Raw genomic sequence first — 7,701 nt, 5'->3', positions numbered from 1 at the left:
ATATTATCTATCAAGTTCGCTAGCTCATGGATATACCTATAATTTATAATTCCTCTGGCAGTACGGGTGATGTCTAATGCGAGAAGGAATTGAATCCCGGTGGATTCGTGGATCAAATTAGAGGCTACGTGCTCTGTCCTCTCTATGAGGTGTCTCTTGACGATGTGTTCATAGCGAGTATGAGTATAAGGAGCCTGAGCACTGCGGTGAACATCTTTCATCTTATCATGGGTTATGGTCATGGCCTCTGGCAACACTCTTCCAACATAACACAATCCCTCTGAGTTTGGGGCAAGCCACTTGTACGCCTTCCTCCCACATATGAAATAGGCATCATCGGGGAGAACATAGGGGACAGAATATGACATTACCATATTACAAACTTTCCAAGTGAAAAACCCCATCCCTAGTTCTCCCATCTGCTCAGTACAAGTATCAGGCTGGATGATATGAGCACAGTACCCTGGTGATACTTCTCCAACCCACATGGTCTTGCTTCCTCGAGAATACCTATACCGAAAATACCTTCCACTGTTGGCTATTTGGCGTACAAGTTCAGAGTCTATGGGTATCCTATCAGCTCTGTGCGAAAAGGCCATTGTCTGGTTATTCCACGTCACTTCCCAATTTCCCGGTTTTCGGTAATTGGAAATATTGAAACATAATAAGGATCTATCTACATGATACTGGTGGAGCTTCAAACTAGGGGGCCTAGAACTATTGAATTTCTTGTCCACCAGTCTCCCACCCCGTAATTCGAGTACCTCATCTATTGCTAAAGGGTACGGTACTAATCCTGACTTGCTCTGACCTTGAGGTACTTGTGAGCACACCCAGCATTCTGTCTGGTTTAAGACCTTACCCACTAGTGAGTGGAAATCACTCAATGGATGACGGTCCATGTTGATATTAAGGCTGGACTGACATCTCTGGATGCACCCATCCTCGATTATGTTCTTACAATTCTTACAAATGCAATTTTCCTCAGCCAATAATCCTTCACAGTGCCTCTGAGCTCCCTGACTACCAGATTGCTTTCTGATACTCGCCTTTGCTCGAGTGATGTGTTGCTCTTGAGATTCTACAAATCCATCCCCGCCATCAGAACTCATTCCAGATCCTTTCTCGACCTCTCTGGAACCCTCACCGAAACAGACTGTCCTGGTCAACATCAGGATTAACAGGAAAACCCGGAACGCAGTCTCTTGGGGTAAGTCCATCTTGTTAAGGGAAGAGAAAGGAAACAAGAAGGGGGGGGGGGAAGAAGAAGAGAAGGAGGGTAGTGGGGAATGGAAAAAATAAAAAAAACTGGTGCGACAACCGCCTCTGGTCTTGTTGTTCTCCGCGCTCAGGTGCCGTCTCAACAGTCCTGCCTCTCAGCTTTCCCGGAACAGACACTCCAGTGATGCGATGTTCTCTACACTCTGCTCTTTGTCACGGGTTCTCTCTGGGTCAGCGACCTTTCTGTAGGGAACATAAATCTTGCATTTCAATGTGTTTAACTGTTGTGTGAAGTGAACCATCTTTGGAAAGTGAAAAGAGAGGGGAAATAATAAAAAGAAAATTTGTCAGATTTGCGTTCACTATCAGGCTGTCACACCATCATGTATATCGGTATCTATGCACAGTCTCCCTTCACCAGTATTCCCATTCTCCACCCTTTGTGCATGGCCAGGCACACTGATACTGGTGTCCCTATGCTGGTGAGATATACTGGGTTTGGGCAGAACTCTGAAAAGACCGAGTAGGCATGTGACGTTTGAACTGTAATCCTGTCAGTGAACGTAAGTGATGAAGAGGAAACTTTGAAGACAAACCACAGAGTTTAGTAACAGATAAGTTTGTAGAGGCAAAAAAGATTTTACAAAGTTTGACATCTGGATTGGGCACTACGGGGAATGATTCCCTAATCGGTCTGTTCCCCTTAAAAAAATTCTATGTGTGTTATATCTCTACTGGGACTATCCCAGCCATCAATCCAATGTCTTGTCCATTCTAAGTTCATAGGGAACCCGGTATCTTTGAGATAATTTCCTCAACCTGTGATGGACATGCATCTAAAACAGTGAAAATGCAACATTAGTCTTCGTGGGTATCTAACATATTTTGTGCTTCCTGGGTGGGAGCGCTCAACATGTTTACCATCTCTAACAAAACTCCTGTTAAGTTATTTAGAGGTCACTTCTGCTAGAGAGAGAAGCAGAAGTTTAGAGGCCTCCTCCTGACCCCAGTAAGTTGTCGAAAGGGTAAAGTTGCATTTATTCTGTTCTTCCCATTAACCGAATCTGTGTTTTTCTATACTCTATCGTGATTCCTTACTATATGTCCCTTGATCCCGTCTATGGGGTATATTTACTAAGATTCGTATTTTCCCGTTTGAGGTCAAAGTTCAATCACGAATGACATCGAAAGTGTAAATATGCAACTTTTTGAATTGATTACGACTAATTTACTAAGCTGCCGTATTCTGCATTTTCGGGTTTTCCGATGTCGATGTCATTCGTTTTTTTTTGGCAGTGTTTTACGTGAGTGACTTGTAAAACACTACCGACTTTAATACAATGAATCTCGGCCGGATCTGAGAGATCCGTGCTGGGCTTCATTGTGCACCTTGTGAAAAATAAATAAATGTTTAAATGTAAAAAAAAAAATTGCGTGGGGTCCCCCCTTCTAAGGCAAACCAGCCTCGGGCTCTTTGAGCCGATCCTGGTTGCAGAAATATGGGGAAAAAATGGACAGGGGTTCCCCCATATTTAAACAACCAGCATTGGGCTCTGCGCCTGGTCCTGGTTCCAAAAATACGGGGGACAAAAAGCGTAGGGGTCCCCCGTATTTTTGAAACCAGCACCGGGCTCCACTAGCTGGACAGATAATGCCACAGCCGGGGGTCACTTTTATACAGTGCCTTGCGGCCGTGGCATCAAATATCCAACTAGTCACCCCTGGCCGGGGTACCCTGGGGGAGTGGGGACCCCTTCAATCAAGGGGTCCCCCCCCCCAGCCACCCAAGGGCCAGGGGTGAAGCCCGAGGCTGTCCCCCCCCATCCAATGGGCTGCGGATGGGGGGCTGATAGCCTTTGTTCAAAGTGATTGATATTGTTTTTAGTAGCAGTACTACAAGTCCCAGCAAGCCTCCCCCGCAAGCTGGTACTTGGAGAACCACAAGTACCAGCATGCGGCGGAAAAATGGGCCCGCTGGTACCTGTAGTACTACTACTAAAAAAATACCCCAATAAAGACAACACACACACACCTTGAAAGTATAACTTTAATACATCCATCCACTCCTCCATATACACATACTTACCTTATGTTCCCACGCAGGTCGGTCCTCTTCTCCAGTAGAATCCATGGTGTGCCTGTAGAAAAAATTATACTCACATAATCCATGGTTGAAGGCTCCTCTGCTTGTAATCCTTTTGTAATCCACGTACTTGAAAAAATAAAAAAACGGATACCCGACCACGAACTGAAAGGGGACCCATGTTTTCACATGGGACCCCTTTCCCCGAATGCCAGTAACCCACTCTGACTGATGTCTAAGTGGGTTTCTTCAGCCAATCAGGGAGCGCCACGTTGTGGCATCCTCCTGATCGGCTGTGTGCTCCTGTACTGTCTGACAGGCGGCACACGGCAGTGTTACAATGTAGCGCCTATGCGCTCCATTGTAACCAATGGTGGGAACTTTCAGGTCAGCGGTGAGGTCACTTTCGGTCAACCGCTGACCTGAAAGTTCCCACCATTGGTTACAAAAGAGCGCATAGGCGCTACATTGTAACACTGCCGTGTGCCGCCTGTCAGACAGTACAGGAGCACACAGCCGATCAGGAGGGTGCCACAACGTGGCGCTCCCTGATTGGCTGAAGAAACCCACTTAGACATCAGTCAGAGGGGGTTTCTGGCATTCGGGGAAAGGGGTCCCATGTGAAAACATGGGTCCCCTTTCAGTGCGAGGTCGGGTATCCGTTTTTTTATTTTTTCAAGTACGTGGATTACAAAAGGATTACAAGCAGAGGAGCCTTCAACCATGGATTATGTGAGTATAATTTTTTCTACAGGTACACCATGGATTCTACTGGAGAAGAGGACCGACCTGCGTGGGAACATAAGGTAAGTATGTGTATATGGAGGTGTGGATGGATGTATTAAAGTTATACTTTCAAGGTGTGTGTGTGTTGTCTTTATTGGGGTATTTTTTTAGTAGTAGTACTACAGGTACCAGCGGGCCCATTTTTCCGCCGCATGCTGGTACTTGTGGTTCTCCAAGTACCAGCTTGCGGGGGAGGCTTGCTGGGCCTTGTAGTACTGCTACTAAAAACAATATCAATCACTTTGAACAAAGGCTATCAGCCTCCCATCCGCAGCCCATTGGATGGGGGGGACAGCCTTGGGCTTCACCCCTGGCCCTTGGGTGGCTGGGGGGACGACCCCTTGATTGAAGGGGTCCCCACTCCCCCAGGGTATCCCGGCCAGGGGTGACTAGTTGGATATTTGATGCCACGGCCGCAAGGCACTGTATAAAAGTGACCCCCGGCTGTGGCATTATCTGTCCAGCTAGTGGAGCCCGGTGCTGGTTTCAAAAATACGGGGAACCCCTACTCTTTCTGTTCCCCGTATTTTTGGAACCAGGACCAGGCGCAGAGCCCGGTGCTGGTTGCTTAAATATGGGGGAACCCCTGTCAATTTTTTTCCCATATTTTTGCAACCAGGGCCGGCTCAAAGAGCCCGAGGCTGGTTTGGTTTAGGAGGGGGGACCCCATGCATTTTTTTTTTTTTTTTTAATTTATAACATTTCCCCCCCCTTCCCACTGAAAAACATGCACGGATCTCATGGATCCGTGCATGCCTATACAAACACGGGATAAAAAAGCAGGTCTGTTTTTTTTTTAGCACTTTTTCACGATTTGTATTTTAGCACGGCAGTGTTTGGCTATTGTCGGCAGTGTTTGTGTTTTGCACTTTTTAGTAAATTCCCGATTTCTACCAAATTGCAGGCGTATTTGACCGATGGTGTATTGATTTGTGATTTTTTTCCAAGGACTTCCAAAATATTACGAATGCCCTCATCACTGCCGTGATTTTTGCTTAGTAAATTACCGAGATGACACTTTGAAGAAAAAACGGCATCTCGGTTAAAATCGGGACCTTAGTAAATATACCCCTATGTGTTTAATAACGTGGCTTGTTTTCTCTGTCTAGGGGTCTATATTGGCTATGTGTTCTACTACTCCTACAATCCCTGGCAAAATGCCCTTCCTTCCTACAAGTGTAGCATATCCTAGGTCCTTACTTACTATCCGTGTTTTGGGGTTTAGGTTGATGAGACTTTGGTGTAAGGGCCTGTATTCTTTCAATCCTCAGCCTCTCCTCCTGCAGTTCTCTACGCCTAGCAATATTCTTATGGTGTTCAATCGCACATTCTCTAAGACAAGCTACTGTGACCTTTTTCCAACTAGGCAAAGATGTTTGTACTCTGGGGTGTGGCCACGGCGGTGAAGGAGTAGGCAGCAGATCTCGGGAGCTCCCCGATCAAATAACTCCTGAACCCATCCTGAGTCCCTCCGGAGTGTCTACTCCCCAGTGCTGGTCCCCCCTCACCTCCGGGCAGCGGCGGGCACCCTCGTCCGCGGTCTCCGTGTGCTGGCTGACCGCGGCGGACGACTTCCGGAATTTGGGCCTGTGACTCCTCCGGATCCCCGGCCTCGAGTTTGGCGCTCCCGGCCGCGCAACTCCCGGGGCCTCATTGGCGGGCAGGTGGGCGGGCGGCGCTGTCTGGCTGCAGGAGGCACCTTGGAGGACACAGTTATCCCTCCTACGCCTGGCTGGCTGAGGCCCAAGACTTGCTGGCTGGACAACGAAGACAGGTACTCCAGGGGAAGTGCCTGTGAACCCGGGGGCCATTTTGGGTGCAGCTCCACACATAGCCTCATTGCACAGCTCTCCCATTCTACCCTGCAGGGGCTGCATATAGCTTGGAACTGACTGAACTGTTGTGCTGCTCTAATATCTCACAGAGTACTACACACCAACATCCTACCTTTGCCTCCTGGAATTTGCTGCAGGATATTCTCTCCTCAACATTACCTTTATTTTTACTTTTACACAAAGCCTGTGCTTCCTATCCATTGATATATTGACCTAAAGATCGGGCACGGTTGCTTTCCGGCACTGAATACATACAACCTCGCTGCTGCCGCCTTCTGATTGCACTTCTATATTGTGACCCTATCCGGGGGTTTGTGTGACTGCTCCTTGTTCAATATGGTTAGAAACGGCCAGAGTGCGGCCGCGGCCAAACTGGAGAGATTTGTTAGGCAACCCAACCCCAGGGTGTCATCGGCTCCACCTCAGGGAGCCTCTCCAACACACTCATGCTCCCCCTCTGCGTCTACTACCAACTACCCAGCGGCAGTAGAGGCGCCGTCTATCCAGCAGGTGCTGGAGGCTATAGCGGGCAGTGAACAGCGTCTCTCCGATAAGATGGAGAAGGTGCAGTGCGATCTCTCCTTACTCCGACAAGATGTTCAGCGTATCCGTGAGAGAGTGGGTGAGGCGGAGACACGCGTCTCCAACTTGGAAGATATGTGTGGCCCCCTCAAGCAATCCGTGTCCACGGTGACCCCGCAGGTTTCCTCCCTCCAAACCAAGCTTCTAGACATGGAGGGTCGGCTGAGTAGAAACAATGTAAGATTTGTGGGCCTGCCTGAGAGAGAGGAGGGCTCGCAACCGGAGGACTTTCTCGAATCTTGGCTTAAAGAGATGTATGGCGCTGAATCCTTTACGGCCCAATTCACGGTGGAGCGTGCACATAGGATACCATCTCGGCCGCTACCTCCTGGTGCCCCTCCTCGCACCTTCATTGCCAAATTCCTGCATTATAAGGATCGTGACTCGGTTCTCCGCCGGGGTCGTACGAAGGGCCCGTTGGTCCGTAATGGTGTCAGGGTGTCGGCCTTCCCGGACTTTGCCGCAGACGTCCAGAAGGACCGAGCCCAGTTTATGCCTATTAAACGACGTCTGCGAGACCTCAACCTCTCATACTCCATGCTGTTTCCCTCTCAGCTCCGGGTTGTGGCGGATGGGGAGACCAAGTTCTTTAATTCTCCTAGAGAGGCGGCCCAATGGCTGGACAGATTTGCGCCGGGTGCTCGTCAGCTGGCTCCGGACTGACTCCCTGCGTTGAAGATGCTGGGATCTTGACTACTGGAGGAGACGACCATAGTTCGGGGAGCCCCCCCCCCCCCCTTTGCTTTGGTGGCTCAAGACTTTTCACGTTCAAGTGGTACTGGTTAAAGAGGTTTAGCTGAGAATCTAGGCCTTCTTAGCATTTGGTAGTTGGGGTTGGTTGTTTGGGATATAAGTATGCCGCTGTTCGGGGTGGTGTACGGGGAGGGGAAGGATGGTTGGGTTCTTTCTTTAGTTTGTTATTTTTCATATCTATGTATTTTCTGAAACAAGGATGTTTAATATACCGGATGTTATGGCTTACAACGCAGGGCTTGTATATGATATATGTTGCTGTTGCTAATAGTGCTGATTCTCAGATATATTTTGAGAGATGTCTATCCGTGTGGCACATAGAGCTCATCTGGGGTCATGATTAATCTGAAATTTCTGGCATGGAATGTCCGAGGTTTGAATAATAAAATCAAACGCTCTTTAGTTTTAAATATGATTAGGAAATATGACCCGGATATTGCA

The sequence above is a fragment of the Pseudophryne corroboree genome, chromosome 1 (genome assembly GCF_028390025.1).
Source record: "Pseudophryne corroboree isolate aPseCor3 chromosome 1, aPseCor3.hap2, whole genome shotgun sequence".
Lineage (NCBI taxonomy): Eukaryota > Metazoa > Chordata > Amphibia > Anura > Myobatrachidae > Pseudophryne > Pseudophryne corroboree.
This window is presented reverse-complemented; position numbering follows the sequence as displayed.